The following is a 9398-nucleotide window of genomic DNA, read 5'->3' as shown; positions in this document are numbered from 1 at the left end:
GTATCATAAATAGAAAATGTACCAGTGATCACATCAGGGGAGGATGCATCGTCGTGAGCACAAATGGCATAAGCTCTCACAGGTGCTCTTGCTTCTGATCTTATAGCTGAATCTGTGGACACACCTCTGCCATTGGTCCCATTTTCCATGTTTCTCACTGGCCTCCCTCTAACAGCAATATTACTCGATCTTGTATTCTAAAAGTTATCCTTTTTAGCCATTTCCGAGTAGTCTCGGATAAAGTGCTCCTGGGAGCCACATTTGAAGCAAGCCCGATTATTCATCCTACTTTCACCGGGATGTCATTTTCCAGTTTGTTAGTGTTCAGGCTTATTATACCTAGCGTTACCAACGCTTGTTATGGATGTAATCATGTCCTTAGAACCCGAATATTGCTTCCCACGATCTATATTGGGATACCCAGCTGAAGCATTCGATCGGGCATACAAATCCCTCAATTTCTTTGATGAAGATTGAAACGAATTATTCATCAGCCTCTTTCTCGAATCTTTAGCCTCAAACTCAGCTTTTCTCTTTTCCTTACTCAACTATTCGGCTTTGCAAGCTCGTTTGACCAGCACAACAAATTCTTTCAACTCTAAAATCCCAACTAGTAGCCTAATGCCCTCATTTGGCCCATTTTCGAATCTCTTACACATAATAGCCTCTGTTGAAACACATTTCCGAGCATACTTACTGAGTCTAACAAATTCTCACTCATATTCAGTCACAGACATACGGCCCTGTTTCAGCTCTAGGAACTCTTTGCGTTTCTAATCAATAAACAGCTGAATGGTGTACTTCTTTCTGAATTCCTCCTAGAAGAAATCCCAAGTAACTCTTTCCCTCAGTACCACAGATATAAGAGTGTTCCGCCACTGATATGTCGTATCCCTCAGAAGTGATATAGCGTATTTCAAGCACTCATCCGGGGTGCAAGAAAATTCATCAAATACTCAGATAGAGTTCTCAAGCCAAAATTATTCTCTCTCGGGATGGTCATCGACATTTACACTAAATTCTTCAGCCCTTTGCTTCCAAATCTTATCAACTGGAGGCTTATTCAGTCTTACCAATTCCATACCTTGGGGAGCTATAGGAACCGGTTAAGGGTTAGGTGGGATGGAGGATGTTGGGCAGCTGGATTTGTCTGAACAAACTCGACAACCCATTCATTCATCTTTTGGAAGAAGGCTTCTCTAGCCTCTCTTCCTTGACTAATCATCACTAGTCTACTTTCAGATGGTGCGGTCCCTTGAGCGGGAGCCGGTGTATTACTTTCAACGTCATCAGCCACTTCTTAGTTGGGATCCATTTACTATATGAAGACATAGTTTAAATTGTCAGGAGTTATGGTAAACCGTAATTTATACATATTTTTATCCCATGCATAACACATTTATGGATGATTTCTCCTTAGATTTGGTGAATTCGATGCTCCCAATTCTTTAATTTCATGTTTTATACTTAGGTGAGCATAGGAGAGTAAAAAGAGCAAGAAACGGGCCTAAAATAGAGAAAATGGACCAACATGGGAAATCAACACGGCATGGACTTCCTCACACGGGCGTGTCACACGATCGTGTCTCTTTGGCAGGATCGAAGCACGACTTACACGGGTAGACTACACGCCCGTACCTATTCAACAGCCTTGACCATGGGCCAGAGTAATCGTACTCGGGCGTGTCACACGGGCGTATCCTTGCCGAGCCCAAGTATAACCCTATTCGGAAAAGGCCAATTTTGAGGGTTCTTAGGCATTCTAAACCCTATTTAAACACCTAATGGGGCACTTAGGAGGGGGGACGCAGAGTAGGAGGCAGGAATTACTCAAGGGAAGCCGATTGGTCCATCTCAAAAGTCGGATTCATCATTAAGACTGAAGATCTCCTTTCAATTTCCATTTAGGGGTTTTGGGTTTTCTTTATGTTTTGTATTCATTATTCTTTTGAGATGTTTTCTTCTATAATTATGAACTAAACCCCCTAAATTCCTAAGGGGAATGAAACCTAAGACGGATCTTGTTATTATTATCTAAATTGTATGATAAATATTTGACTTGTTCTTAATTATGTGTTCTTAATTCTTGTTTTAATATTCCAGGATATTAATTTAAGTTAATGCTCTTATTCAGAGGAGGAATAGACCCTGTCTAAGAGTAAATTTGTCATAATTAAGTGGAGTTAATTGCACGCCTAGAGATAGGGTGTAACACCCCTATCCCGTATCCGTCGCCGGAATAGGTAAAGGGGCATTACCGGACTTGAAACTCATATCAGAACAGTAAAATTTTTTTCATTTTCTTGAAGTAAAGATCATTCAATTGGATAATTGCTAGACACAACCAGGGATAAAATTTAAAAAAAAAAACTTATAAAAGTAAACATTCAAAAGATGTCATATTCGCATAGCTTATATACATTAACCAAAATATCCTCCCACTACTAGTCTATTCTATACATGCCATAAGATAATCCAAAACATAGCAGTACCAAATAGTGGATAGTGATAGTGTGACTAGTTCTTTGACGATCCCGAGCCTGTAGCTTCCAAATGAGATCTATAAAACAGAGGAAACAAAGTAAGCAGAGTAAGCATTACAATGCTTAGTAAGTTTTAAGCAGTGTCAATAGATAACAATCAAATTATAACATAGTTGTTCGTATTTTTATTTCACTCTTCCTTGGGCATACCATCCCTTTACCGAATATGCACATCTCATCATATATAATAGGCGATAAATTCTCACTTGATAGTGATCTCTTATAAACATAGGTACATTACATATTTTCACCTAACTTTCCACATTGACCAAATGCACAATAATCATAGAAACGGTCTTATTACTTTACTCACATATGCATCACATAACGACCTTGTGATTTAGTCCAAATCAAGCTTAAATATAATCTCAAAATACATACCGACCAACTTAACGCATTGAACGTATTTATTACCAATTGTTCTTGTGAAGTCGTATAATCTTATGCTTTACTCGAATCTTCAAATAAACCTTTAGCTCGAATAGTCCCCACACGTAGTTATCGGGTCTTACCGGACAAAATCTCCACACGTAGTCATCGGGTCTTACCGGACATAATCTCCACACGTAGTCATCGGGTCTTACCGGAATATATTTCAAGTTTCATGTACATTTAATCACATGTTACAACATTCACATCGACTGTCATATTTGTAATTCATTTACCTCATCAAATATCTAATAATACACACCTTTCACATTTGGTCATTCAGCCACAATATACACACATCTCCTACATATTTCACATTAGCCATTCGGCTTTACCAAATATACATATCTCATAAATATTTCATACTAGCCATTCGGCTTTGCCACATATACATATCTCATACATATTTCACACTAGCCATTCGACTTTACCACATATACATATCTCATATATATTTCACATTAGCCATTCGGCTTTACCACATATATATATCTCATACATATTTCATATTAGCCATTCGGCTTTACCACATATACATATCTCATACATATTTCACACTAGCCATTCGGCTTTACCACATATACATATCTCATACATATTTCACACTAGCCATTCGGCTTTACCACATATACATATCTCATATATATTTCACATTAGCCATTCGGCTTTACCACATATATATATCTCATACATATTTCATATTAGCCATTCGGCTTTACCACATATACATATCTCATACATATTTCACACTAGCCATTCGGCTTTACCACATATACATATCTCATACATATTTCACACTAGCCATTCGGCTTTACCACATATACATATCTCATATATATTTCACATTAGCCATTAGGCTTTACCACATATATATATCTCATACATATTTCATATTAGCCATTAGGCTTTACCACATATACATATCTCATACATATTTCACACTAGCCATTCTTTTACCACATATACATATCTCATACATATTTCACACTAGCCATTTGGCTTTACCACATATACATATCTCATATATATTTCACATTAGCCATTAACTTTACCACATATACATATCTCATACATATTTCACACTAGCCATTCGGCTTTACCACATATACATATCTCATACATATATCACACTAGCCATTCGACTTTACCACACATATATATATATATTTATCTTGTACATCAATTTCAGCAATAGCTTATAAGCAACTCAAATAGTTTCATCAATGTTTACAACAAAATCACATATTCACTACAAGCTCTTTTCCTGAGCAATAGTCACTAAATTATTTATAACTGGAGCTACAAAACTCAAAATCAATTGTCGTTAATTTTCCCTGAATATATACTCATATATATTCTATCCATAAATTTTCAGAATTTTAGGTTTGGCCAATCAATACCAGATTTTTCTTAAAGTTTCCCCTGTTTCACTGTTTGACTAATCTGACCAGTCTTCACTACGAATCAAATTTCTCATTGTACAGAATTCAAAATATGTTCTATTTGATTTCATTTGAAACTAGACTCATTAAGGAGTCTAAGAATATAAATTTTATCTTATAACCATTTTTGTACAATTTATAATGATTTTCTAAAAACAGAACAGGGATTTGAGTCATTCGACACTATCTCACACAACTTTAAATATCTCTTTATAGGAAATTTCTTTGCTTACACGGTATCTTTTATAAGAAACTAGACTAATTAAGCTTTGATTACATATTTTATTTAGCCTATAATTCCACACCAACAATTTATAGTGATTTTCTAAAGTCACATTACTGCTGCTGTCCTAAGCAAATTATTACAATTTGCTCTTAAATTTCCAAGTCTAAACACTTATGAACTTACCATTTGAGTTTAAGACATATCATGGCCACATCATATCTTATTAAATCAACTCATTATGTCCTATTATGATTGAATTTAATCAACGTTTAATCACTTAAAACTTACCTCGGAAGTGGTCGACGACTAGATATCCACGGCTATTCGTTTACTTTCTCTTTTCCCCTATCCGACTTTGATCCTCTTTGCTCTTAAGCTTAAGTAAAACAATAGATTTGCTTAAGTACTTAACTAATATTATTCACTTAACAATCACATTTGGCAATCACATATCATTTAATCTATATCTAAAACAATAGATTTCAATATGTATCATATTTAATAAAACATGCCATGACTCGATTTCATGCTTATTTAATTTATATCTAATTCACATTCACAAGCAAGGAGTCACTTAATTTATCATGCTTCCTTATACAAGAATTTAATCATATTGCCGAATGTCCTTATGTGTACATGGTACATACATAAGGCATATATATATATATATATATATACCTATATATGACCATTACAATTTAAACATTTAATCATAATCGGCAAGCTTTATTTCAACTATTTAAGGTGCAAACATCAATTAACAAACAAACATTATCAACCCATTTTTATTACACGTTTTCCCCAACTTAACACCCCCAAATTATCAAACTTTAACAAGTTTAAAACTCATCTAATGACCATTTATAAACTAAGGCATCAACCATTCAAATTCAACTCATCACAACATGGCCGAATACACATTTCTCCTACTTCCATTCTAAATAAAAGTTTATCAAGCTTCCATCTTCATTTAACTATGTACCATTTAGAACTATCAATACTTTACACCCTTTAACAAATTATAATCAATTGCCAAATGCATCTTTGAGAATTTAAACCACGCAACTCAAATTCTTACAATTTAAGCTTAGAAATTTCTATTCATGTAAATTTTAGCAACATGGAGTCCATTAAACACTCCAAAATTCCATTTGAACAACAATTTTCAACCTTCTAGCATAATTTCAATCTGACAGACAAGCATTAGTTAACATTCAGTCGTTTTATTAGACCATCCGAATAGCTTAATTAACACCAATTTATAGCCCTTGAACAATGAATTAAACCCATTCGATTAGCAACAAAAACTAATATTTAACAACCATTGTTTTCTTTTATTTCAAACATGCAAGAGACCAATTCCTCCACATATTACAGCACATTCAAATCAGCATTTACATGCTGGAACAATTTGTTTTCAAGTTGCAGCTTCAGCGATCATTTATGCATTTAATTGTCAAATTGTTACGTCACTACTAACAACTGAAACTTAGTAAGAATAACATAATATTTTAGCTATTAGACTCAATTTATCAACCCCTAATCGGCATGAAAATAGAACCATTAATTTGTTCAAATTTTGGACAAGATAACGAAGGCACAAAATTGGACAAGAGTAATTTTACAACTAATCAAAGAGCTTTTCTTTTTACAACCCGCATTCATGCCTTCCAACCACAATCCATCATCATTTTCTTTACAACAAAGTTAAAGATAGAGGGAGCTTAGAAAGCTTACCAACTTAGGATACAACTCTTAAACAAGCTAAATCCTTAGTTTTCTTCAACATGCAAACTGTCTCCATTTTTCTTTTTGTTGCAGCCCTCTTCTTCTTCTTCGATGGATTACCGAGTTACTTGAAATTTTAGCTACCTAACTAGCTAAAATCATAGTTTTTCCTCCTTCTAGCCATCTTTTAAGCCAAAAATTAAAGCAACCCCAACTTTCTTCTTCCTCCCTCAAGTCACGGCAATGGAGGAGTAAAGGTGAGACAACTTTGGTTTCTCCTCCCATTAACTAGTATTTTATTATTTCTCAGACAACATTTTAACACAAAATGTTTATAATATGTTTTAACCCATAGCATGGCCGGCCACTACCTAACATTTTGGGTAATTTGACATGCAAGTACAAGCATTTCCTAACATGCATTAATAGATCCTTATAGATTAACCTATCACATTTCAAAAGTGTCACACATAAGTCCTATTTAATAAAATTCACTTTCAATTAACAAAATTCAAACATGCAATTTTCACACATGCATATATACATATAATAAGCATTAAGTATGACGGTTAATTATTTTTTATGACTCGGTTTTGTGGTCCCGAAACCACTTTCCGACTAAGGTCACATTAGGGGTGTCACATACTAATTGCTTGTTTATTAAAAAGAAGGATTACACACCGAGTTTGCATAAACTCACCTCTCTGCTTTCTTGTGCAGGTAATCCTTAGATAGGCCGGTGCTGCGAGGGACTCTATGGGGGCCACACTACTGATTTTGATTCCTGTCTCGGTTTTAACCTTTAAGTTAATTTATTTTGAGTGCTAGTTTGTAATAAGGCCTCTTAAAGTTTTATATTTTGGGATTTCTAAACGTTTTGATTACAACTGTTAGCTTTAGGACACGAGTGTTCAAAAAGATAACTATTTTCAAAAACATCACGTTTACGCAACACATTTTCTAAGCTTCCACAAGAGACAACGTTTTAAAAGAATTAGCAAAACCATTTTAAACATGGTAAACAGTGTGTTCTAAAGTCCTCACGGAAAATAAGTAATAAAGATAATTATGTAAAATGGGTTTTCTTTCAATATCACATTTTTTAAGAAAAATACTTCTATGTGACATTGCTAGATTCGGCCATTTAGGCTGGGTTTGGGGTGTTACATTTATTGGTATCAGAGCCAGGCTGCAAAACTCAGCTATGGATTTGGGTTTTTCTTAAAACTTAAAACTCTAAAAAAAGAATTGTTTCAATTGATTTGAAATCCCTGGAAATATTTTACCAAAAAGTGTGGTACACTGAGTCTCCGGCGCCGACTCTGTAAGTTCTCTAAAACTACTATTTGATTTTGTTGAGAGACTAAGATTACTGTAGGTAAGAGACTACACTAAAATACTCTGTTTAGGGTAACCTAAAATGGTAGTTGGACTACAATTTGTGAAGAAAAAACTTTAAACTACTAATAGTATTCTTCATAAAATATCCTATAATAAACACTAGAACTATACACTATTACATAAAACTGTTAATATAGAAAAAACGCGAATCGAGATGAGTACTAGAGGTACTCATGGAAGGGGTACAAGAGGCTACGGTAGAGGCCGTAGAAGTACTCCGACTGGGTCTTCAGCATCGGGTCACATGCCTAACGTTGAAAATAGGGTGGCACCGACTTCACCTGAGACTGAAACTGGGTCTCAATATAGAGCGGCTGGGGACAATGTACTGTGCCAAGCCATGTTGAGGATTTTTTGAAAGGGTAGCTAGGCCCAATACCAGTACTGTGGGTCGTGGGTTGGTTATAGAATGACTTCGGTCCAATAGGGCTCAGATTTTTAGGGGTATCACTGGAGTTGCCCCTAATGTGGTTGAATATTGGATGGAGGCCATTGAGAGGATCATGGACGACCTCGACTGCACCCCTGAATAGAAATTGAAAGGTGCGGTGTCTTTGCTGTGAGATAAAACTTATAAATGGTGGCTTATCGTTAAAGAAGGAACTCAGCCTGATCAACTGACTTGGGAATTCTTCAAAATTTCATTCCAAGGAAAATACGTGGGCGCTAGTTATGTGGGCGCCAGGAGGAGAGAGTTCCTTAATTTAACTCAGGAAGATAGGTCTGTGGCTGAACATGAGGCAGAATTTCTACGATTCAGCCGATATGCATGAGGCATGGTGGCAATGAAATATGAGAGTTGTATTCATTTTGAAGACGACCTTAAAGATAATTTGTGACTGCTGATAGCTTCACAGAAGGAGAAAGATTTTTTTGTGTTAGTGGAAAAGGTGAAGATCGTGGAGGATGTAAAGCGTGCTGAGCGCCAGAGTCGTGAGTTGGACAGGGGAAGGAATAAGAGGATTTGGGAGGCCTAAGGAAAAGGCCAGAGTTGATGGGCCAATTAGATTTGGGGCCCCTATTGCTGCTTCCAGGTTGCAGCCTTGAACTATTTGTGGGAAATGCTATCACGGTAAATGCTGGGTACAGATAGGAGCGTGTTTGGAGTGTGGATCCTTAGAGCGTAGCATCAGAGGTTGTCCACGTTGGCCCAATCAGATGCAAGCTACTGGTATGGTTACTGTTCAGCTATCGAGAGGTGTTCAGCAGCCATCGAGAGGCCGTGGTGAGGCCAAGGGTGGAAATGGTATGAGTCGTGGCCGTGGAGCACCGAGCAGAGGTGCTAGGCACATTGAGGCGAGGCAACCAGCTCTGGTTTATGCTACTCGTCTTTGAGAGGACAGAGATGCCCCAGATGTTATTACGGGTACATTTTTAATTTTCAGTGTACCTTATACTGCATTGATAGATGTAGGATCTACCCATTCCTATATTGCTTGTACTGTTACTAAGAATTTGGTGATTTCGGTTGAGAATACTTCGAGTGGAATTACTGTATTGTGTTCGTTGAGACAGTCAATCAGAGTTAATAAATGGTTTAAATATGCTCCTTTAGAGGTACAATGGGTTATCTTTCCGGTAGATCTGAAGGAACTCCCATATGGAGAGTTTGATTTGATACTGGGCATG

This window comes from Gossypium arboreum, chromosome 4, assembly GCF_025698485.1.
Source record: "Gossypium arboreum isolate Shixiya-1 chromosome 4, ASM2569848v2, whole genome shotgun sequence".
NCBI classification, from domain to species: Eukaryota; Viridiplantae; Streptophyta; class Magnoliopsida; order Malvales; family Malvaceae; genus Gossypium; species Gossypium arboreum.
The sequence above is the reverse complement of the archived record's forward strand: the minus strand, read 5'-3'. Positions refer to the sequence as shown.